This window comes from Pseudorca crassidens, chromosome 15 (assembly GCF_039906515.1).
Source record: "Pseudorca crassidens isolate mPseCra1 chromosome 15, mPseCra1.hap1, whole genome shotgun sequence".
Taxonomy (NCBI): Eukaryota; Metazoa; Chordata; class Mammalia; order Artiodactyla; family Delphinidae; genus Pseudorca; species Pseudorca crassidens.
The window spans coordinates 7,807,523-7,832,096 of NC_090310.1; the positions used below are offsets into that span (position 1 = coordinate 7,807,523).

Below are 24,574 nucleotides of genomic sequence, written 5' to 3' on the forward strand. Positions count from 1 at the left end.
TTTGAAAGTCTCTCTGTCTTCCTCCTACTTAAGTTAGGCACTAAAAGAAATGACAGCTTTCTTTTGTTTTTGTTTATGTTAAACATAGCTAATGTGACATTTTTAAAGTGCCTTATTTTCATTACAGTTTTAGCTCCTTATCAGAGACGTTTATTCTGGTGGTATTGCTCTGACAACCTTCTACACTTACGGAATAATTTCTTTTGGGTTCCAGAGGTGCCTCTTCCATTTCTGCATTTATTTCTGGAAACTTTGGGCTCTTATTCGCTCCTCCTGGCAAGGTGCAGGGTTTCGAGAATCTGTCCGAGTTCTAAAAACCCAGCTCTCAGACCAGAGCCTTTCCTTACAAGAACAATGAACATAGATTACAGAAATGGTATCGCAGCTTTCAGGAGACAAGAAACACACTTTCTGGCTTTTTGTGAGGTTTTCCTCCCCCGCCCCATCCTCCCTGGAGTTGGTGGCCCCGTCGTCCTGAACCCTGTGGTCGTGTCCCAGAAAGCGTTTCCACCAGGCAAGGGTGCTGAGCCAGAAGTCGGGAGAAAGGAAAAAGGAGGTGTTTATCGTCCCGAAGACGCCTTCCAACTTTTATTATTAACTCCTTTCCAAAGTAAACTTTCGGGTTTGTTTCAAGTCACTTCTGGCCAAAGTACAGTTGGGTTTGCTGTGTCCTCTAGGGGGAGAGGTGAAAACAGCATCACCCTGGGCGAGGACGAGGTGGCGGCCTGTTCGCTTAGGGAAGGGGGGGGATCCGAGTGACAGCTGGGGGCGGGGGGGGGGGGACGACAGTTGAGATTGAGAGTCGGCTGCGGGCTGGGCCCCTGAAAGGCACTGGGGTATCCAGAGCTCCCCGCGGGCACCCCTGGCCCAGCCAGAGATCGGTGTGGAGTTAGACTGTTTGGATAAAGAGTAATAAGTGACCAAATGGTGAGGGCAGTGCCCAGAGGACACTTGGAGCAAAGAGAAGGGGCTCCGGGGGAGATGCAGGAGTCCTGACCCGGGCTGGGGCCAGCGTGGGGCGGTCACCAGGAGTGATCAGTCCATGGGGGTGGGAGGGGGTGGCACATGGTGGGGCTCTGGCCGCTGCTGGAGAGGTTCCAGAGCGAGGCTGCGGAACAAGGACCTTGCTCTGCCTAAGGCCTTGCCAGAGGGCCACAGGGTGCATGCCCAGGAGTGACCCGGCCTGGCCTACACGTCGCAGAGCTGGTGCCCACGCTGTGGCGTGGAGCATGGATGCCCCGGGAGCAGAGGTGGGACCGGAACCGCTGGGCCCCTGCTCTGGGGGGCTCCGTGGGAAATGGCTGCTCTCTCCACAAGCAGGTGATGTCATATCCATTCAACAAATACCTGTCGTGCACCTTCTCTGGGCCAGGCGCTGAGGATGCAGCAGTGAACAGAGTGCCAAGCCCCTGCCCTCGCAGTGCCGCCTTCAAAGGGAGGAGACAGACCACCAGTGAATAGATAGGACTGAGTTCCAGGCGGTGCTGATCGTGGGATTGGGGGGAGGAGAGACGGTGAATTTGAAAATGCTTGGCTGAGAAGGGCAGGAAAGAGGCGCGGGTAACTAGGGAAGGACAAGTTTTAAGGGGGTGGTTTTCCCCACCCCGAGGGGGCCGGAGCTTGTTCTAGGTGGGGGTAGGATGGGGGAAAAGGAGAATCCATGTGTGGTGGGGTGTAATTCCAGAGCAAGGTCAAGGTCACAGAGGTGGGAGGAGAGGGACTCTACGTTCCAGGGAGCGACATCCGCTCTCCCAGAGAAGTAGGAGAAGTTGTCCTTGAAGGGTGAGCAGGGGGCTGCGTGCTAGGGGAGAGTGGACAGGCTTACTGTGGTCGTGAAGACGGTGGGATAGGGATTTGGCAAAGCGCAGCCAGGAGGATGGGGCGGTGGGAGGTCTCGGATGTGTGGTGGCACCTGGCCACCAGGTGTGCAGAAGGAGACGGTGGGTGTCCTGTTGAGGATGGTGAAGGACAGGTGGCCAGCCCTGCTGGTTGCATTCGGGCTTCCTGTCTCTTCATTGACTTGCTTCAGTCTGGATGCTTTTGAAATCACGCCAGACCAGTTACTTACAGGTCGCAAAGCCAAGGTTCTCGTGTCTCCAAATTTTAAAGGTTAAGAAATCAGCTTCACTTCTAGCCACGCAGGAGCCACCCTATGTCAGTGTTTTCCTAAGTTAGCTAATTATAAAAGTCTCCTGGGTGTGTGCTTGTTAAATCAAACTACCATCCCTGGGCCTCACCCTACACGGAGCGAGACATAATCTCCCAGTAAGGGCCTGGGGACCTGCACTTAGAATCAGCGCCTCGAATTCTTACTCAGGAGCCTGTTGGGGCACCCAGCCTCCCTTGATCTGCCCACAACTTGGCTGATTTCTTCCTCCATGAGGATGTAGGATGTAGAAAGCCAAGGCTGTGGTTGGCATTTCTCCATCTCCCCACAGCGATGCTCGGGGAGCGTGTGTCCAGTGACCACCTGAGACCTTGGGTGGTCAGGGCGTGCGGGCGGGGTCAGCCTCAGTCGTGAGCGTGGAAAAGCAGCCTGTGAACGATGTTAGTGCTGTCACTCCTGGGGGAGGCTGGGAATGATCTCAGGGTTCCGGAAGGCCTGTGGAAATGAGCATCGTCACGAACGGGCAGACCTGGAAGCGTTCTCCAGGTTGTCTGGTCCAGTCTCCTTATCACGCATGTGAGGAAGCTGAGGTCTGTGGCCGGCCGAGGCTCCACTCTGTGCAGGGGCGGTGCCGGGCATCTGTAGGATTGTTTTTGACCAGAGATCACCAAGCTTTGGATTAGGCCAGGGTTGTTCACATGTCCGAGCCCCTGGTAGGCGGTGCCCCGGAGGGAAGTCCCACGACCTCAGCGGGAGAGTGGGCCGGCATCCTGTAGAGATGACTCTGCTTTGGAGTATGGTGAAGGGTAGGAACCAGGTCTGCAAGGCCCCGCCCAGAAGAGGACTTGGTGGTGATGGTCTCTGTGGTGCTCCCTTGACAACACCTCCAAGTACGAGCGTGCTTGTGTGTGCACATGCGTGTGTGTGTGTTCTTTGGGTGACTTAAAGCAGTTTCACAAGCAGAAAGTACGGTTTTAATACTGATCATGGGTGCTAGCGCTCAGAGCTCACGGCCCACCAGGCACTGTGCTCACATGCTCTGCACGTGTCTTCCACGCACTCCTCACAACAGGCCCCGGAGGCCAGCTGTCTCACCCCCGTCCTGCAGAGGAGGAGCCCGAGGTTGAAGTTGCCTGGGGTCGCCCGGCCAGGACGTGGCAGAATCAGGACGTCGGAGCCGGCCAGCCCGGCCCCAGAGCCCCCACTCTGTGCGCTCTGCTCTCCACCCCTGGAGTACGGGACCCTACGCCGCTAAGCGCTCAGGCCGAGCGAGTCTCCTGTCTTTTCCATTAATGATGTTAGTGGTTTTCTGCTTATTTATTTTATCCTCACGACACTTTCTAGCGGATTTGAGTTTAACGGGCACCATAGTTTTTTTTTTTTTTTTTTGCGGTACGAGGGCCTCTCACTGTTGTGGCCTCTCCTGTTGCGGGGCACAGGCTCCGGACGCGCAGGCTCAGCGGCCATGGCTCACGGGCCCAGCCACCCCGCGGCATGTGGGATCTTCCCGGACCGGGGCACGAACCCGTGTCCCCTGCATCGGCAGGCGGACTCTCAACCACTGCGCCACCAGGGAAGCCCCGGGCACCATAGATTTTTATAAATCATGGGAGACCGTCTTGAGAAAATTCTTTCTCTCTTCTACCCACACTTTTACCACCTACGCATCCCCACCTCCCACAGAAGCTGGGAGAAGGGCGAATAATAGTTATCATAGTGAGTATCCTGGTCTAGCTACTCACGAGGCTTTAAAGATACCGGTCAGTGAGAATGGTTTTCATCTTTCTGGCTGCACTCATTCCTTTTGCAGTACTGGCGTGGCGAGGTTAGTGGGAGCTCCGTCCTCCGCTTGAGGAGAGGGTTTTAGTCAGGTGTTACTCACTCACCCCTTTCTAGGGGCCCGCTTCCGGGAATTTTGGCAGATGCGTGCCTTAACGAACCACCACCACAGCGATCGCGTAGCACAGCGCCCTCGTCCCCCAGATTCTTCTGTGCCTCTTTATAGTCAGGCCCTTCCCTACCCCCAAGCTCTTGGTGGCCACTGATCTGTTTTTCTGTTCCAGTTCTGCATTTTCCAGGATGTCGCATAAACGGATCCTACAGCCCCTGAGTCTGGCTTCTTTCCTTCACTGTAATGCGTTTGAAACTCAGCCGTGCTTGAAAGTACCTGCAGCTCCTCCCTCTTTAGTGCTGAGTAGAGTTTCTTTGTATGGATGTACCACAGTGGGGTGAGGTTTGTGCTGCACTTTATCTCAGGACCCCCAACATCCAGGCCCCCGGGGTGTTTAAAGCTGCACACGGCCTCACACCCAGTGCTGCCTGGTACCCTGATTGGTTTGATAGGGAGGCCGGGCAAGTGCACTTTGATCCCTGCCAAGAATGGTCGCGTCAGTGCTCTGCCGTTTCTGCTTGCAGACCCACCCTCCTTCTGAGCGCGAGGGGTCTTCCTTGAAGGAGGCGGGGTTAGTACTAAGTTGGCAAAGCTGACCGTTTTTTGGTCCTGTGCCCCAAAGGGGAAAAGGATTTGAGAGTTGCTGGAAACAAGCTCACACAGAGGATGCCAGCCCCCTGTTGACGGAGGCTGCACCTGCGCTGAGGGCCAGGTGTAGCGCTTCAGTAAACCAGGCATCTCGCCCCCTTTGTGCTCTGAATTGTAGATGCTCTTGTATTTCCTTATGTTGTTATTTCATCCCTCTGTGATGTGCTTTCTCCTACTTTGTATGTTCTGGGAAGGTAAGAACAATACCTCAGATCCTCCTCCTGCCTTGGTTGGATCTGGGGTTGGTTGATTGATTACATGCTGTAATGCAGATGTGCAGAGTGATCCAGCCCCCCCCCCCCCCCCCCGCCCCCCCGCCCCGCAAGAATGCTGTCCTCACCGCTGCGGACGGGGTGGGGGAGGGAGAGGGGCTTAGCAATCACTAGCCCACCTTGTCATGTTCTTCTGGAGAAAACTGAGGCCAGAGAGGGACACCAGCTTGCCCAGAGTCACACGCCAGGTCAGCAGAGGGGCCGGGACATGGCGGAAGGGTCTGCTTCCCCGCTTCCCCCACCCGCAGTCCACTGCCCCACACAGCTCATCTCCACGCTGTAAATTCGAAAAGTCTGAAGGAAAAGGGCAGCGTGCTGGGCTTCCTTGAGGCAGGTGGCTCTTTTAAAGCTGGGGCTTGTTGCCAATCTGACCTCGTTTCCATGGAAGCAGCCAGCGGGGGCAGCTTGTTCCTGTCCCCCTGAGGTCTGGTGGAGCCTCAGCCCCTGACAGCTCGCCGGCTTGCTCCCTTGGAGGAGGGGACCCAGGAGCCCCGCCAGAGGCTCTTTCCACCTTGCTTTTTGCTGCAGGAGCTCGGCGGCGTGAAGGGAAAGTTAGTGCATCGCTAGCCCCAGCCTGCGCTTTCCCAAGGACTCGCACGGGGTAGACTTCGTCACTGCTCTGGGGAGACCTCCTTTGGGAGCCCTGCTTAGAGGTGGGCTCCCTCTGTAGACTATATGGCCCTCCCATCATTCCTGGAGAATCTCGAAGATGGAAAAAGAACTATCCAGTACGTTTATTTTGTGCTGCAAGCGAACTCTCAGTGGAATCTAGTTCTTGAAGTTAATTTCATCAAGCTACTGGCTTTTCTTTCTCGCTGAGATTGCCGTTCAGCGGTTGTGGTGTGATAACCCGATCGTGAGAGCAGATTTGCCTTCTCTCCTGTCCGGCAGTTTTAATGTTTTGGCATTCCTGAGCCGGGTCTGCTTCGTCTCATGCTGGGATCACGGCTCAGTAATGAAGCCTTTATTATATTCACTCGTCAACAGATAACATTCTTTGAAGAATCCTGAGTTTTTAATTACCCCGCTTAAGCCTTTGGACACACGGGTTCTAAGGGGCATTTTTGCATTGCTGAATTCCAGAGTTGATTGCAAACCTTAAAAGACTAGAAAATGCTAGGAGCAACTTGTAAAGTCACAGACCCGGGAGAGGTTCCCCGCTTCCTCCCCCTTCCTGCCCCTCCCCTAATCCTGTTTTTCATGCCTTTCGGTCGGTGGTGTAAGTGCACTTTTATCAGACGTGCCAGCACACATTGTTTCCCAGGTCTGTTTTTGCATTAAACGTACCCAACCTCTGTTCCAGTAGGTGGAGAAAGATGCTTCAGTCCTAGAAGCACCACTCACCTACCTTTTTAGGGTATTGCAGGTTTAGCTTGAGGGCTGGAGGGCTTCCAAAAAAGTATGACTAAGGGAGAAAAGGGCGACTCCCAGAGCTAACAGGGTGGAGCATTGCAGCCGGGATAGGAAAATTTCCCAGCAGGGAAACCGTCTTGTCTGTAATGCAGACACGCTGGGTCATAGATTTGCTTTCACAGAATAAGTGAAATGGAACAAAGTTTTCTGAGTTCTCATTCCCAAAGGCCCAGTTTCTGCAGGTGTGTCTTTCGGTCCCAACCTTTGTATCCGGTATTATATCAAACAGTTTACACTTCATGCCGTGTCTGCTCCAAACCAAACAGCTGGCTGGCTGGAAAGGGGAGTGTTGCCCGATCACTCTGCCAACCACCTGTCTTAGGGCAGAAAGTGAGCAGCATCTTTGCCCCCCTCCACCGGCCACCCCAGGACCCTGCTCTTTCCCTCCCCTGCTGTCGGTTCTCCTCTTCTCGTTAGCAGCTGGCGGCTGGTGATGCACCCCTGGCCCTCTGAGAGCCAGCGTGCGGTGTACGTTGTGTAGTGTGTGTGTGTGGGGGGGGGGGGGCTTTGGAGCAACACAGTCCTGGGTCCAAATGTTGCCTCCACCTGCTGCTGGTCTATCACTTAACGTCTCTGCAACTCAGTTCAACCTGGATGGGAATCTGTCCTCCTTACGGTGGCTGTGATTAAATAATCAAGGTCGCTTCCCTGCTCAATGTCGCTTAGCACCCTGTGCACAGGTGTCTGGGGAACATTTGCTTTCCTTCCCAACCTGGTAAATGCTTATATACTGAGCTGCAGGAAAATGAACAATTCATCTAATCTGGAAAAGTTAAGTGATGCTTTCCGACACGCATGTGGCTGAGCTCAGCCATTCTTGGGGCATCTTCTGGCCCAGTTTCGGTGTTTTCTCTCCGGTGGGCTCTTTTCAGTATTACGCGGCATAGGCAGGATGCTAATTGAGAGCCAGGCTCAGAGATATTGGGGGTGAAAGGAGTAGCGGGGCCAGATGTCGGTGGGAGCAATGTCCTCTAACAGTTTGAATTTTCGTTTTTTTAAAAAAGGCAGTGATAGGTTTGTGGGCACCTGTTGGCCTTTGGAGGTTCAGAATGTATTTTGGTCACTGCCGTAAACACAGCGCAGTGCCTGCCACATAGGCATTCAATAAATACCATTAAAAGAGGTGAATAAGTAACTTGTGGAAATATGGCTAATGCTCTTGCCTTTTACACAGACACCTGATTGCACCTTTTTGTTGATTGTGTCTTCGTGCTGCCCTGCAGTGGTGCGTGGAAATCTGTATAGAGCACCACCTATAGAGCACACCTTTGCCTTTTCAGAATGCGGGTGGGGCAGCGGGGGGAGGGAGTTTCGTTTTTTCCTCATCGTTAGGGGCCAGTTGTAAAACATTCAATTAATGAAGAAACAGAGTCACCCTAAATTCTGCCGTCCCGAGCTCGCCACCGTTAGCATTTCGCAAACAGCGTTTCGGACGTCTCTGTGCTTACGTGCACACCCAGGCTCAGTTCTGCTCAGTGATATTAAAAGGCGCCGACTGTGTGCCAGGGACCCCGGGGTCCTGCCGCTTACGTGCTCTTCTGCGAGCTCGTGTGTTGGGGACGTCTGTCCGGTGGGTCTGCCCTGGCCTGGCCAGCCTGCACTTTTCACGGCTATGTAGTGCGCCAGTGCTTGGCTCCCCCCAGGTGCATTTAGCCAGTCTCCTCTTGGTGGAAGTTCAGGTTGCTTGTTATTTTAAGTAAACCGTGTCTAATCACACAACATGACAGCGTGAGCCACCCGCGGGTTCTTGCCAAAACCTCCATTAGTGCCCTGACTCAGGAAAGAATGCTTGCTTTTTCCTTCGGTTACTGGGCTCGGCCATTCCCAGGTGTGAGTGACCCAGGCCCGGAGAGCAAGTAATTGACTGCCAGAGGCATGGGAGGGGGCCCTGTCCCCGCAGGAAGGGACGGCGCCAGCCCCTCCCGGTGGCTCTTTCCAGAAAGGGGGCGGTAGGCAGTAGGGCTGGCTGAGTGAGAGGGGCCTCCGTGTTAGAGCGGGAGGGGCCCTCGGAGCCTGCTGGTCTGCAGCTCCCGCGGCCCCAGAATGGTGGGAAACGCCTGCTTTTCCCGAGGAGGGTGTTGCTCAGTGATAGGATGGCATTAGCTGTAGGTGATGCACCCCCGCCGTCTTAGTGGTAGCAGTTACCTAAGCCTACCCGCTGGGAGCTGGGGAACGAGGCTGGAAAACACTTGGTGTCACAGGCCAGCTCACCGGCCCAGGGCCCCAGGGAGATGGGTGCTCTGGGCAGACGGACTCACGGCAGCCGAGGAGAGTGACCCGTCACTGTTAGGAGCTCTCTGTTCTGCCCAGACTCACCTCTGCTTTCCAGTGGTGGCCCCTGAACCCCCAGTTGAGCCCAGTGACCTGGTCCACCCCTCTTCCTCCACAGGTGAGGGGAATGGGGAGCTGCTCATGGGTGCACTTCAGTGAGTTATTAAATCGAGCCCTGCAGCTGGGCCAGAATCTTCCCACTGAGCGAGCGTGCTGTGTGCGCACCCCCGCCTCGTCGTCATCTGCCTCCGTGTGTCTGTCTGTTGGTGATTCTGCTTTTGTTTTTAATAAAACCCCGTGCCTGTTGGTTGGTGCTCTGACTCTTCCAGGGTCCCAGCGGCCTCCAGCGGACACCCCGGTCTCCCCAGAGAGCAGGCGGCTGTGGCCAGGTTGCTCCTGGGAGAGCCGGAGCCCCCCACCCACGCTTGTGCCTGCCAGCTGCAAGATGAGGGAGCCTCTTTTCTGGAGCGAGGCACTACAGGCTGGCCTGGCGAAGAGCATGTGGGTCAAGGTCAGCCCCGCTCCTTCCATTACCCAGAGTTAAAGCCGAATGCCGCGTGGCTGCAAAAAGCAGTGCACTTTTGCAAAGTGCTGTCACTCCTGGGTGCCGTCCCCAACCCCCGAGCCAGCTTTGGAACTTCCCATTCAGCTCACAGTCGCCCGGAAACTACCGAGCCCTGGGGCAGGTGCTGGGTGTGTGCCAGGAAGGGGGTCGGCATGGGCCGTCCCGAGCATGCGGGGCAGAGCCACCCAAGGACTTGGACCACAGCCCGCTCCAACCCAAGCCGGGCCCCAGTTCTGAGGGTTTAGCTCCAGGATCTGTTTGCTTTCGACACATCCACTATCATTGAGATACAAAGCATAACACGGCTGAAGCTAGGCAATGGAATTTAGAGTTCATGCCAGGAAAATAGAATAAATCAAAACAGTCATTAATAATTTGCTTTAAATTGTGAGTAAATTCCCTCTCTGTTTGTTGCATTTTGTAAATTATATCCAGGAGTTAATTTATTGCTATTTAAAATTGCACAAGAACTCATGGGAACCGTGTCTCTAATGAGTGCCCTCTCTGTGCCAGGCGCTGTGCTCGGGGCTGGGGTACCAGGGGCTGATGTTCTGCCTGGGAGTAGGGTCTCCTGGGAGCATCCTGAGAGCCTGATTCTGGCTGGGGCTGGGGATACCGAGGGGAGGAACTGGACAGTGGAAGAAATGGGCAGAATCCACATGATTCTGAACCCCTGGGCTGCGGGCCTGAAAGAGGAGCTGCAGGGGCTGGCCTGGGCCAGGCTCAGGTAGGTCGGCGTGTCTGTGGTCCTGACCCGCTGCGCACAGGAGCACCGTTCTGACTCTGGAGGTCACGTCTGGGGCATGTGTCTTCCTTGCTTCCTTCCCTTGGGTCTGGGTGACAGTGTTGGCTGTGTCCCTTGAGGCTGGGAACACCAGAGGTGAAAGGAGTGGCTTGGGAGTCAAGCTGACACATTTGCTTTCACAAAGAATGAGTTCTAGATCTTTCCCCACTGGGCCAGAGGGCTGGGACTCGGAGGGAGGCAAAGTAGAGTTGTGGGTTTGGAAGGGGATGGCAAGGGAGGCCCCAGATGAAGCCAGTGGTTGGGGACCGGGGAGGGGCTGGCCTTTTCTAGCGTGAGACATAGACGCGAGAGCAGTGGTGAAGCGGCCGGCGAGTCGGGGGGAAGCTCTGAGGACCAAGGCGGGGCTGCTTAGGAAGAGGAGGGTTTCAGGAGGGTTTGCGGTGGTGGCAAACGCTGCAGAGCGAGTGTTAGATTTGGAGTTTTGAGGCGGGTGGGGAGTGGGCCAGACTGTAATGCAAAGGGGCAGGAGAAAGGAAGGGTCTCGTTTGCTGAGCCCCAAAGCCAAGGGCGGTGCTGGGCCGTCGCATGCATCCCCTGTGGTCATCCGAGGCGGGCCTTGGAGTCTTAGCTGTACAGAGAGAGCTTGCCCTGGGCCTTCAGCTGGAGTCCAGACTGGTTCCCCTAACCCTAGGCTGCAGCCAGGGACGGCTGGGGCGCGTGTCAAGTCAGCCCGAAGAGGCAGCGCTCCTGGACCAGTCTCCCTGCGGGCTCGGCGGTAAGCAGGAGGTGCAGAGCGAAGGCAAGCACGAAAGCGTCAGCTCACAGGCCCTGTGTGCAGCGGGGCGGGTTGAGGGGGCACGGTGCCGGTGGTGAGGAGGATGGAAGCAGGTCTGAAGACCAAGCACTCGATGACCAGCCTTTATTTCAGATGCTTTGGTGACAGACCTAAACGTGACTAACTTCACTCCAAATGATCTCACTCTCCCAGGAATGACCCCGGGCTTGAAAGTTTTCCCTGCAAATCCATTAGGTAGTGCTGTGCCTGAGTCCACCCCTTTCCTGAAGAAAGGAGCTGATCGGTGTAGGGTGTGCTGATGGACCCGATAGGCAGTGCCTCGGGCGGAGGGAGGGAAAGAATCCAGTCCTGAATTTGAAAGGACACCGTCAAATCTCTAAAATTGAAAGAAAGATGTATTATTATTTTTTTAAGTCTACAGTGAAATAACTGTCTCAGTCTGCGGATAGAGCTAATTTGGGAAGAATCCCGTATTTTGATTTCTGGAATTTTTTTTAAAGGCAACTTTTTAAGCCGTAAATTAAATATTTTTGGACGTAGGCTAAGATGACCGACTCAGCCATTCCATCAACAGCACGGAAAGTGTGAAGACGGGTTTGGGGTGAGCGAGGACACCCTCACAAAGTTTGGCCTCTGCAGATTTTTGACCCCTAGCAGGAAACTGTCTGTATTTTCTTAGGGCCGCTGCTCAAGATATTAATCGGGAATAACGTCTGTTGCACCAGGTCGCTAGCCAAAACATTCACATTTTGCCTCATCTGTAGAGAGACCTGAGCAGAGTTTTATCTCTGCGTCTCTTTGCTAAGTGTTCCCGCTCCGTTAGCAGAGCTATAATTAACTCACAGGACCAGGCAGCCGGATTCGGCCAGGCGCCAAGAAATCAGCCCCAATTACTATATTCACATTGTCAGTAATGCCCACTTCACAGCTTCTGCTAATTTGAAATGGCAAGTTCCAACTTTCCATAGTAAAATTACCATTTTTGTGCTGTTCTATTACATGGCGATATTTGTCCATTATTTTGGCAATGTAAACTTGGTATTATAACGACAATTAGTTGCCGAGCAGTTTCTGAGATGATTTGCAATTACGTCTCTTAAATGCAACACTCATGTCCGCCCCGATGGAGTGAGCAGTGCATTCCCTCTGTGCCCTAGGTTCACTGCAGGGATCAGCGTCTCGTAGGAGACCGAAATGCCCTGGGACTGTGTAATAAAGGTGAGGGTTTAAGATAAGGAGCAGCCTGCGAAGGTTGCCCGTTCTGTAGATTTTCGGCGTGCGTGCGCGCGCGTTGTCCCATCTCCTAATGAGAGCGGGGAGCGGCCCCAGCCCTCTGTCTCCCTGAGGCCCCCTGGGGCGGGCGCTCTGGTGGCTTTGCTGGCCAGCGCAACCGCTGAGGGTCTGGTCTGCGCCCGGACGGGCGGCCACAGCTTCTCCTCCGACCTCCAGTCTGTGCGGCGGCAGTGACAGTTGGTTTTCCTGCTGGCACACAGCGAGGTCCCCAGCGTTCCAGAGAGGCTTGTCCCCGGGGGATTGGGCCGGCTGGCCTGGTTGGGTTGTACATTTTGCTCTTTTCAGCAGAGAAACTTCAGGAGGCATGATCTAGGCCAGTGTGCCACTCAAAGTGTGTCAGAGTGCGGCCCGAGAACCAGGAAACGGCCGTTATTGGCCTGCAACTAGATAAGCACAGGGGTTCAGAGCAGGCGTTAAGAAACGTTCACAGCCTCTCGATATTGCAGTGACATCCACGTGGCGTGTTTATTGTATTTTATAAAAATACCAGTCCACAGCAGATTGGAAATTTAGAAACCTGTGGCGCGTCCTTCCCTACAGATGGTTTGAGAGGCATTGATCATTATTCAACCCCAACCCCTGACTGGGTTGCGTGGTAATGGTTTATTTTGGATAAGACAGACTATTTTCTTTTTCTGCTAGGCCGGGGACCGCAGGGCACAGTCATTGAGGGGAGGGGCTTCTGAAAGGAGAAGGCAGGCGTCCCCAGGTGCAGACAGGGACCCTTGGAGGAGACCGATGACCCTCAGGGGCTGGCAGCCGAGGTGCGGGCCTGTCCGGGGGTGCTGGTGTCCCCCGTGCGTGTCCATCAGGACCCTGCTTCTCTCTTGAGCCCCAGACCTTTCCTTTCACGTGCTGGCTGGGCATCTGGACCCCACCTGCCTGCTTTCACAATTCCCAGACCCTGATGGGGAGGATGGGGCGCAGCAGCCCAGAGACGGGGGCCCGGATTCCTCCCTCCCCCTCAGCTAGTCAGTCACCAGTTCCTGATGGGAGCTCCTGACCGGCTCTCACATCTGCTGCCTCCTCTGTGCCCACTGCCCTGTGCCGGGGTCGGCAAACCACGTCCAGCCCACCGCCTGTGTTTGCGTGCCCCACGAGCCAAGAATGGTGTCTACGTTTTTTAATGGTTAAAAGAAAACAAGAGTATGTTATGATATATGAAAACTTAAGAAATTTAAATTTCTCGGGACTACCCTGGTGGTGCAGTGCTTAAGAATCCGCCTGCCAATGCAGGGGACACGGGTTAGAGCCCTGGTCCGGGAAGATCCCATGTGCCGTGGAGCAACTAAGCCTGTGCACCACAACTACTGAGCCTGCGCTCTAGAGCCTGCATGCAACAACTGCTGAGCCCGAGTGCCACGACTGCTGAAGCCCGTGCGCCTAGAGCCCGTGCTCTGCAACAAGAGAAGCCACTGCAGTGAGAAGCCCGCACACTGCAACAAAGAGTAGCCCCCGCTCGCCGCAACTAAAGAAAGCCCGCGCGCAGCAACGAAGACCCAATGCAGCCAAAAATAAATAAATAAATAAATAATCGATCAATCAATTAATTAATTAAAAAAAGAAATTTGTGTCCATAAAGTTTTTTGTTTTTGTTAATTGTGATAAAAGATACCTAACGTAAAATTTACCATTTTAACCATTTTGAGCGTACAGTCCGGGGGTGTTAAGAACATTCAGGTGGTTGTGCAACCATCGCCACCATCCATCATCCCAGACTGAGACTCTGTAAATAAAGTTTTATTGGAACGCGGCCACACTCGCTTGTTTGCCTGTTGTGTCTGCCTGCTTTTGTGCTGCCAGGGCAGAGTTGAGTAGTTGCAACAGAGACATCATGGCCTGCAAAGCCAGAAATATTTACTCTCTGGCCCTTTCCAGAAGAAGTTTGCTGAACCCTGCCCTAGTGCATATTCTTGTCACGTCCTGTGTAGTTACCGTAGCAACCATCTAACTGGTCTCCTGACCTCCGCTTTCATTCCTTTCCAGTCTGTCTGCCCTTGGGCGGTTTTCCTAAGAGACTAGTCTATCGATGAACCTCCGTTAAAATCCTGTAGTGGCATCTCACAGACTAATGTTGTGTTGCTGGGAACACCCAGAAAAGTAAGTTATTAAAGGCTCTGAAAAGTCCTGCAGAAAAGAAACCTGCCGAGCGTTGATTAATCCAGTATCATCCAAAATGAACTGGTGCAAAATTATCATTGTTTTTTCCTAATCACCTAGAACAACCAACAGCAGGGGTTGGTTGGCAAACTTGCACTGTGAAGGGCCAGGTGGTAAAATACCATAGGCTTTGTGGGCAATCCGGTCTCTTTGCAACTACTCAACTCTGCTGGGAAGTCGCCATAGATAATACGTGAATTGATGGCCATGGTCCAGCAATATTTCATGTAGAAAAGTAAAACAGGCCGCGGGCTAGATTGGGTATGCTGAGCCCTGCCCTTACACAACAGTGGTCCCCAGTGTGGTCCCAGACCCGCAGCATCACGTCACCTGTGCCCGCTCCAGACCTGATGAATTGGGAGCTCTGGGGGTGGCCCCACAGTCTGCATCTTAACCAGCCCTACCTGCCAGCTAAGGTGTGAGGCACCCCTGATGCAGAAGCACAGAACACACTTGAGGAACACCCCAGGAACAAAGCCAACATTAGCAGGGATGGAAGGCCCTTCGAGAGCTGGTCTCTGTCCAATGTCCCTCCCTCGCGAGCACATTCTGTGCTCCAGGTGAACTACCTGTAGGTTCTGGAACGTGGCCTCCTTTCCCCAACCCACGCGTCTGCGCAGGAGCCTTTCCGTTTGGGGCAGCTCCGTTGTCTTGCTGCCGCCGGCCTCGTCCCAAACTTCTAGTCATTGATGACTCAACCCAGGTGTTCCCTGTCTCGGAAGCATGTTTGGTCCCGGCCCCACCACTGCCCCACCTGCAGGGTTTTCCTCCTCTGCGCTTCTGTACCTGCCCGTGCTTCTCCTGTGTGTCATGATGCAGTTAGTGGCTTGGATGGGGACTCCTCAGATGGCGCCATTTTATTCTTCTCTGTATTCCCAGCACGCAGTGGGCGCCCTGAAATGTTTGCTGAGTTTGCTCAATGAGCAAATGAACCCTATGCTTGGGGCGTGGCTCTTGGTGTCTGACGGAGGCGCCTGGTCCCCAGGTGCGAGGACAGGGAAGTCGAGTCCCCACCAGGAGTTCCTGGCTCGGCCGGGTTCTGGAGAGGCTCACGGTGGGAGCCTCTGGGTCATTTCCTCCTCTCCCCGCCTGTGACTCACTGATTGATTGATGTTTGGAAATTGTGACTCACCTCGTTACAGAAGAAAAAGGAAATTTTACTCTGCTCTCCCTCCCTCCCTTTCATAAAAGCAATAAATAAAAGCGGCTGACATTCTGCTTGGTGCAATAAGAAGCATTTAAATGCATTTCTGGTTTTCATAATTGGTAGCTTCTTGTAGAAAGGTGCTTATTAGAAGAAAAAAACTTTCTTGTGTATCTGTTTTCAACCTTCTTGTCTGTAAAAATCATAAAGTGAGCTGGTGTGGGAATTGCACAACCGCCCCCCCCCCCAAAAAGATATTTGTGGCAGTTCACGTTTTAGCAGTGGATGGTTAAGCTACTTCTCTTTTAGTAAGAAATGTGAGGTGTACCCTCTCCGCCTTCAGAGTTTCAAAATGAATCCACCGGGGTGGTGAGTAATGATGTCTTAAGCTGGTTTATTAAACGTGAAGGAATAAGATGTTCTGGGTTGACATCATGTACCAAATATAGATAAAGCCTGGATCAGCTGGACTCGAGGCCCCGGGCTCAGGCCAGTGCCAGAACACAGTTGAACCTGATGATGCCTGTTTTGTCTCATGACACTGACGATTGAAGTGGACGCATGGCCTTGACTTTTAAGAGTCTCCTCCTGGAAAATACAAAAAAAAAAAAAAAAAAAAGGCGTTAGTTCACTTATCACTGTAGTATTGGAATTAAAGCTTGGCATCTCTCGTTGACCTTTTATTCTCTTCACGATCAGCACGTCCTAAATGTGTTAGGCTCTTGGTTCTGGAAAACTTAACCAGTGAAATGAGCATCTTTTCAGAATGTGACTCTAAGTAAGGGCTCAACTAATGTTAGTTGTAATTATTTTATTACTGCCATCCTTCTTATCTGCCAGGCATAATGCCTGGCGTCTAGGCAGGTACCTTGCTGTCTTATTTAATTTCACGTGCAAAACGGCCTTGCAAGGCAGGTGCCGTGCTCTCCCCGTAGGGAGAGGACGCTGAGGCTTAGAGGGACAGGGACTTGCTTCTGGTTGCACGGCGTCCGCAGGTGAAGCCGGGATGCACACCTGGGCCTGTGTGCCGCGCTCTCTGCTGGGCAGGACCCAGCTCCACGGCGCTCTGGCTTCCCTGGTGCTGATGCCAGGAGTCTCACCAAGTAAAAACTGGATCACACGCGAGTATTTTAACCGGGGAGCTGTTTAAGTGCAGAATCCTGGAAGGGAGAAGACAACGTGGGACCCACTTTGTCCCTTCTCCCTGCTGGGTCCCCTGCTCCCGGCTCTGCTGCCACCGGGAAGGGGTGAAGGAGGAGGAGCCTCTCACTGGCATTACTGCCTCTCATTGTCAGTAATGAAGGCAGTAAACCCGCGCTGAGCCCTTTACATTCCTTCTCTTACTTAGTCTTGACAACTCCCTGTAAGGCGGGCATAGTTTCCTGACTACTTCACAGGTGAGGAAACCGAGAGACTCACGCAAGCCCCTGAGCTGGTGATCGGCAGAGCTGGGCCTCCCTCTGCCGTCCCCAACAGCCGGCTCGGCCCAGGGCTCCAGCTCAGGTGTCCCAGGCTGCAGCCGACTGCTGGCCCCATCACCAGGCACCCCGGCCCCAGGGCTCAGAGCGGGGTTGGCCTGGGAAGGGGCTGAGGAGCCGGACCCGCTAAGGGCAGCCATGTGAGGGAGCAGCAGAGGTTGGGGGCCCAGGTTGGGACCTGGGATTTGAAGCTGCCCACGGGGGGCCAACGTGCGACAGAGCTGAGAGTCACGACCTACCCTCCACCCTAAAGCAGCCGGGACTTGCCAAGCAAGCCCTGTTTCTAAAAGTCAGAAAGGAAAGCGAGGGCGTCTCCCCACACCTCACAGGAGGGATGCTGCGCACACAGCCACGTCCGACAGGAGCATCGCAGGGCCCCCGTTACGCCGCGCCTTCGACCGTGCCAGGCTTAGGTCATTTCCATTTCTGGGTTGGGAATGGCCTTTTGCAGATACCGGTTATATTTATCACCAGCTAACTTATCAGCTTACAACAGCAGATACACAAAATTGTAACCTGACTCGCCAAAGAATAGATAGTTCATGACTTGATGGTAGAGTAGATCAGCTTTAAGAAATCAAATGGATTGTGGAATCCAGCTTTTCCCCCAGAAAACTTTGTGAAATGGTCTAATAGGAATGTTAGTTCAGACCTTTCTGGAAACTGTGACCTTAAACATACTCCATTGACTCAACAATCTGGTTTTCTTTTCCCCCCTCAGGGAAAAAAATTAGAAACGTGCTCAAAGCTTTGGGAGCAAGAATGCTCACTATAGAGTTGTTTATAATACAAAACATGGGAGCAGCCTAATGTCCAATAGACAGGAATCGTTAATTTATGTTAAATTCATTCAATGAAATGATTATGTAACTGATATTCTTCTCCAAGAATATTTAATAACATGGAAAACGATCATGATATAAACTAAGATACTATATCACCCTAGTTTTATGAAAGAGAAATGAACAAAAATAATAAACGACATGAATACATACACATTCAGCATAATATATAAAAATACCTATTATGTATACAGAAGGCCTCGTGTACATAGGTACGTAGAAGAAAGACTGGAAGAAGATAATTCAGAGTCTTAGCAGGGATTATTTCTGGACGGTGTGAGACTGATTTTTTTTTGAGACTGATTTTTTTTTAAAAAAAAATGCTTTGTCATGCCTTTCTATATTCTCCACATTTTCTGTAGTGAGAATGTTATTACTCTTTAATTTGAACACAATAAAAAAATGTTCAACTTCTTGCAGAAGAGAAAAGACTCTTTTCGGAAGGCTCTGGTATGTGGTGACCCGTTCACCAGGCATCTTTAAGTGGGAAACAGGTTAAGACTGGAATCTCAGCCTGCCATTTACTCACTGTGGTCCCAAGGCGAGAATATCAGCCTCTAAATCTCAGTGTCCCCATCTGTAAAATGGGAGTGTCCGCCTCTTAGAGTTGTTGGGGTGATGAAATGAGACAAGATACTCCCCCAGCCCCTGGCGGGAACACGGGTCCAGACCATCTGCTGTTATCGCTCCTACTCTTGTCATTGTGGTTGAAGCCCCAGCCGTGCGCCAGACTCCGTGTGAAGTGCGACCAATGTGAAAGTGGGTAAAAACAGTCCCGCTCCCGGGAGCCTGGGACCTGGCGGTGGGAGGGGGCGCACGGGGCCGAGAAACGCAGCGCTGGAGTCAGGGAGGGCGTGCCTGCCAATGCGGGGGCCTCCGGGAGGGTGGAAACGGGGTGTCATGGGAACCCAGGAGGAACAGAGGGGTGAAGGTCGCCCCTGCCAGCCAGCTCAGGGCCGGCCGAGGCCGCAGCGAGAGTCCAGAGCATTGAGGAGACAAACTTGACTCGGTGGGAGGGGCGACCAAAAGGGAGCCTGTGGTGACACTGAGGCTTTCGCTGGGGCATCTATGCGAGAGAGCGTTCTTTTTATATCAGGAGGTGATACCTTTATTTTAAGGAAAACCAGACTCTCTTTCAGAATGTTCACTGCACCTGAGTGTGTGTGTACGTGTGTGTGTGTGTAACAGGAGAGGGAGTGTGGCTGTGACAGGGCCATTCGCCTGGCGTCACCATTTCTGAGTCGCCCACTTTTTCTGCCCCCCCCCCACTTTAACTCACCCCCCCCAGTGCTGTTTGCTATTCCTTGTCACCCCACCCCATCGAAGGAGAAGCTTCCTCTGTTCCCCCGAGCACCTGGCTTTTCCAGAGCAGAGGGCGCTCCTGCCCCGGGACAGGCGCAGAGGAGGCCGGGTGCCCTGCCCTTCCCCCCGCCCCCGGCGCCCCTTAGAGCAGGGAGCAGAAACCATGGAAGCTCAAGTAAGAGCTCTAATTATTTCTGTTGAAACTGATTATACTGAGGGTGGAGCGCATTGCCTTTCATTTCTTTGTGTGCACGTATTCCCCCCCCCGCCCCACAAGAAGTATATTCTTTTCTTTCCTGTTTGTTCCTGCTTGATTCGGGGAGGCTGCTGTTTGCATTGCCTAATTAATGGGGAGACTTTCTGTGGAGGATTTCGTTGTGGACGGATTCTCTGTTTGAACATGGTACAACCCGTGGCCCCTTTATTTATTTATTATTATTATTTTTTTTTGTGGTACTCGGGCCTCTCACTGTTGTGGCCTCTCCCGTTGGAGAGCACAGGCTCCGGACGCGCAGGCTCAGTGGCCATGGCTCACAGGCCCAGCCGCTCCGCGGCATGTGGGATCCTCCCGGACCGGGGCACGAACCCGCGTCCCCTGCATCGGCAGGCGGACTCTCAACCCCTGCGCCACCAGGGAAGCCCCGCCCCTTTAAAACATAGTTACATCCTTGACTCTTTATAGGGCAATAACTAGATTAATTCTGTAGTGCTTTTTGAATACCAATTTTCTTTTTAAAAGAATAGGTTTGCTGTTTTAATAAGACTCGAATGCCGTCGAGACGCCTTAAATTGGCACAGTGGCTGTGGAATAGCTTGGCCCCTTGCAATGAACTTGAGAGAGCACTTTACGGCTGCCCGGTTGTTGAAGCCGGCCTCGGCTAGACGCCACTTCCGCTCTGGACCGTGGTCACTAACTCTGTTTACCCTAATGTGCTTGTCAATCGCATCGCTCACTATCTTTTCAGCTTAGAGTGAGGTTCACTGTGTTTGTCTTGCCCCACTCCAGTTTTCACTAATGAGATTCATTTTGTAAAGGAGAGTTGGAAATTAATTGGATGATTAATTGCAAGATTCTTATTCTTATCAAGAAAAGCTATGGAACTCGGGGCTTCAGATAAAATTCGTAATGAGCCCTTAATACTTCTTTAAAAAAAATCTTGTATTTAAAGAACCTGGTTACGTAAAGAGAATTCAGTGCGACAGAGGATTTTTTTTCTCCCTGTGCGTTTACAACTTTACTTCCACTGTAAGGCAGTGTGTCGTGGTGACAGAGTGTGCAGTGTATGAAGATCCATCCCTCCCTCCTGATGTACATTAAAGGCCCCTTACTTGCCCATCACTGTGCCCTGTGACAGAAGATGAGCTCAGCGAAGGCCTTTCTGTGTAGTGGGGCCTGGGCTTTGGGGGTGGTTGGATGTAGGGGTGAGGGAGGAGGGAGCTTCCTGGCTGGGGCTGTTGTAGGTGGCACCATTAATGAGAATCCAAAAGGGATTATTTGGGGGCATAGATGTAGAATGAGCTTGGAATTCAGAGAGTTTGAAATACCAGTGGTATAGTAGATAGAGACATATACATAGAGACCTGGAGAGCGGGGGTGGGGGGGGTGGGGTGGGGGGGGTGGGGGGGGGAGGGAGGGGGAGAGAGAGAGAGAGAGCGGGAGGGAGGGAGGGAGGGAGGGAGAGAGAGAGATATCGGGAGAGTGGTGACAGGTCCCACCTCTGTGTCCCATGTCACTTCTGGCAGTGTGAGCATGGGAACATCGTTTAACCCCTAATCTTTGGTTTTCTCTGTCTGTGAAGTAGACAGAAAAAGAGCTCCTGTACATGGTTGCTGTGAGGCTCGAATGAGCTGAATGCAGGTGAAAGTGCTTTAGAAACTCTAAGCTAGCTAGAAATATTAGTTATTATTGTTATTATCATTCTTACATTAAAATGTAATCTGCCCAAACCATTTGGGAAGCATCGCACACTAGCCCCACTTGGAGACTTGTAGTATGCATATTGTTGTCTGTTTGTTCAGTGGTTTGCTCACCGTACTGATTAATATTAGAACTAAAGCAGTATATTTCAGAAAGCAACCAGGAGTAGCCATTCTCGGAAGTGTTATACAAGCATTAAAAATTATGTTTGCAGAGGGAGTGAAGTGTCTGGGCAGGCTTCAACAAAGCAAGCAGCTTAGGGAGTATATAGGGTATATTATTACAATTATAAAAGAAACGCACAGAAAAAAATACTTGAAGGATCTATGCCAAAATAGTAAGTGGGTACCTTAGGGCGTGGGACTTGGAGTAATTTTTCGTCTTTGTTATGCTTTTCTGTGCTTTAAGCATACATTGCCATGCCCTTACATTACTTCTGTAATCGAAAAGATAAATTCATGAACAAAACAACAGCCCCTCACCACCCCCGCTGCCCCACCCAGTACAGGTGAGAATTAGATGCTTGAAGAACTAAAAGGACAAACGTATTGATTTCATCTTTTTAATATTTTCCTGGTTCGTCTTCCCTTCAACACTGTTTTCATCTGGCAGAGAAAATGGGACTCTGCACAGAAACGGTAGTGACCAAAGCGAAATATCCCCTAGCAGAGTCTCGAATTGCTCTGCCCTCTTGGGACCTCCTGCCTAAATTTTTTGGTAATGAAATTTGATCCTGACTTCAGCTAAAGCTATTGTGTATTAATCTCGCATTTCTATGTAGCGTAGGATGTCTAGAATGTCTATTTAGTGTAGAATGTATTCGGCAGCCTGTAGAGACCAGAGATAACGGATTGTTATGTATCTTCTGTTGTGCCCTTGTGAGCCATGCAATCCGGTTTGCAGGCATGTGGAAGTGGATGCATTCATGTGTCCCCCTGGCACGCATAAAAGGATGGGAGAAGTGTGCTGAGTATTCTTTTCTAGGAGAAGTGGGTTTCTCCAGCTCTTTCATAATTCTTGACCCCTCCCTTTCATTACAAGGATTAGTCATCATTTCAGATTTCAGATTTGGCCTGGGGCACTTCCTGTTTAGGTGTGGCTGTCACGTGTGCCTCTTTTCTGCCTTTGGGGTCTCCCTCTTCACCCCCCTCTAGGGCTCTTGCTCCTACCTTGACTGTTGCCCTCTACATCCTGTGGTTTTTCCCAGTGCCTGCTGTGCTGTCACCTGCCACTTTCTCCAAAACCATCCCCTTGTCTCACCCCGCAGGAAAATTCTCCCTGTAGCCGTTACCCCTGCCACCAATTTTAGTGCCAGAAAGTGTGCTGGCCTCACTGTACGTGGATAGCCAGTCCTCTCCTTTTAAGTGGTACTGTGCTGCTGATCGGGTGGGGGAGAAACCATGTTGGTTAATTGCTCATCCCCGCGCTCATTTCTTCATCTCTTCATACTGGGTGCTGGGGCGGGGGCAGTGTGCGGTGGGAATGGCAAACAAGGCGGACACAGATCCTGCCCCCATTTTTGGGCCTAGATCCAGGGACTGGCATTCCTCTCGCCTCTTCTCACTCTTCAGAGGTCATTGCTGCTGCTTATGGGGTGGAGAGCAGAGGCAGGTGGACATTATGTGGAAGAAAGGAAAAGCTGAGGGTCAGGGCTGGAGTGGCAGACCGGGTCCAGTCCTGATTTGGTCCACTAACTTGTCAGTTTCCCTGTCTGAAATGGAACAGTAACCATGGTAAGGCTACCAGTTGCTTATTGCCCATCAGCACAGGCCAGTATCTTAACCGGCCCTTCACTCATGTAATTTCACTTTACCTTCTCTGCAGCCCTGCGATATAGGTTGGCTTATTTTGTCCCTATGTCACCTTCAAAGAACCTGAAGCTCACAGATAAATCACAAAATGGTAGAGCAGGAATTTGGACCCAGTCTTGGTGACCAAGGCCTGCACTCTTCTTGTTACACTGAACAGCAGACTGGCTTGGATGACCGTTTCCCAAAGTGTGTTCCAAAGAGGCCGAGTTGCAAAAGGCGTTCCTGGGAGAAAGGCTTAGTGACCAGGTGACTTTAGGAAGCACTGGGCGCCGAGGACCAGGGCCCGGTCCACGATGGTGTTAATCCTTCTCTCGGGGCTTTGTCCGTGGATTTAACACAGGCTCCCCAGATGCCCAGGAGGCAGCGCAGAGTTGTGGTTAAAGGCTGCAAAGTGGGGATTCTGGTCCTGCCAGTTACTGTGTGACCCTGGGCAAGCACTTAACCCCCTCTGTGTCTCAGCCATCTCGGCTGTGAATAATTTCCCTCTTTGGGTTGTTATGAGAATTAGATGGGTTCATACAAGTAAAGTACTCAGCACAGTAGCTGGCACCTGGTAGGTGCCTGGTGCCTGTTGGCTATTATTATTGCTGTCATTGTCATTGCTGGTATTGGCTCAGGGCATAGAATGGCTCAAAACACACCCGGCTTCTGAGAAGTCAAAGCAGAGAATGCTGGCTTTGTTTTCTCCAAAGTTTCCCCTTCTCTTTTGCCATCATACTCGTTTGATCACAAAAACACCCACCTGCATGTAGAAGCCTCAGCTCCACGGGACACGCTGTGGAAGTACTGGCACAGGTGGTTGTGACGACTTTGCACAGCCTCAGGATCCAGCAAGCCGGCCTCAGTGCCTTCACACCGTCCCCAGGCAGTGGACTGTCGTTGTGTCAGAGTTGGAAGGGCCACAGCCGTCTACCAGCCCACCTGTTTGGTTGCAGGCCTCCCACGGAGGACAGTTTTATTTGGACCACAGCAGAAGAGCGATCTCTTTCCTACAGCCTACCAAAGAAATAGAAGGGCTTGTGAAGCAGGAGGAGAGGGGTCCTTTCCCTTCCCAACACGTGTGTGTGTGGGGGGGGGGGTTAGTGGTATTTGGGTGTGTGTATAAGTTTGATGGTGATGTGGGGTGTGTGTGTGCTTTAATGGTATTTAGGTGTACGTGTGGGTGTGTAGGGTTTAATGGTGGTGTGTGTGTGTGTGCGTGCGTGTGTAGGGTTTAGTGATGATGGGGTGCGTGTGGTTTGATGGTTATGGGGTGCGTGTGTGTCTGGTTTCATGTATTTAGGTGTATGTGTGTGTGTAGGGTTTAATGGTGATGGGGTGTGTGTGTGTGGTTTAATGGTGATGGGGTGTGTGTGTGTGTGTGTGTGGTTTGATGGTAATTAGGTGTACGTGTGGGTGTGCGTAGAGTTTAACGGTGGTGGGGTGTGTGTGGTTTCATGGTATTTGAGTGTGCGTGTGTGTGTTTTTGTGTATGTGAACTTTAATGGTGCTGTCATGTTGTGGTTTCACGGTGTGTGGGTGTGAGTGTGGGCGTGTGTAAGGTTTCACGGTGACGGTGGATTTCATCAGGGTCCTCCCCACCTTTGCCCTTCGTCAGGGCCCTCACACCTTTGCCCTTCGTCAGGGCCCTCACACCTTTTTTTTGTTTGTTTGTTTTTTTGCGGTACGCGGGCCTCTCATTGCTGCGGCCTCTCCCGTTGCGGAGCACAGGCTCTGGACGCGCAGGCTCAGCGGCCATGGCTCACGGGCCCAGCCGCTCCGCGGCGTGTGGGATCTTCCCGGACTGGGGCATGAACCCATGTCCCCTGCATCGGCAGGCGGACTCTCAACCACTGTGCCACCAGGGTAGCCCACTATCACCTTTTGTTCTATGTCAGGCCCACCCCAGAGAGCACGACGATGAACCTATTTCCAGCCG

General features: G+C 52.4%; 1 protein-coding gene and 1 long non-coding RNA gene across 9 annotated transcripts in view; one reads left to right on the forward strand and one right to left on the reverse strand.

Annotated features, from left to right (window-relative positions):
- CUX1 (cut like homeobox 1) overlaps positions 1 to 24,574 on the forward strand; it is a 372,800-nt gene that overhangs the window by 98,153 nt on the left and 250,073 nt on the right. The window lies entirely within an intron of this gene.
- On the reverse strand, positions 15,683 to 17,152 carry LOC137206754 (uncharacterized). 2 transcript variants are annotated; one of them, XR_010934824.1, is made up of 2 exons: positions 17,023 to 17,152; positions 15,683 to 15,893 (listed from the first exon to the last, which is right to left on the reverse strand). It is a non-coding gene; the product is annotated as an uncharacterized lncRNA (long non-coding RNA). The 2 variants fall into 2 exon arrangements; XR_010934823.1 differs by lacking the exon at positions 17,023 to 17,152 and adding an exon at positions 16,725 to 16,973.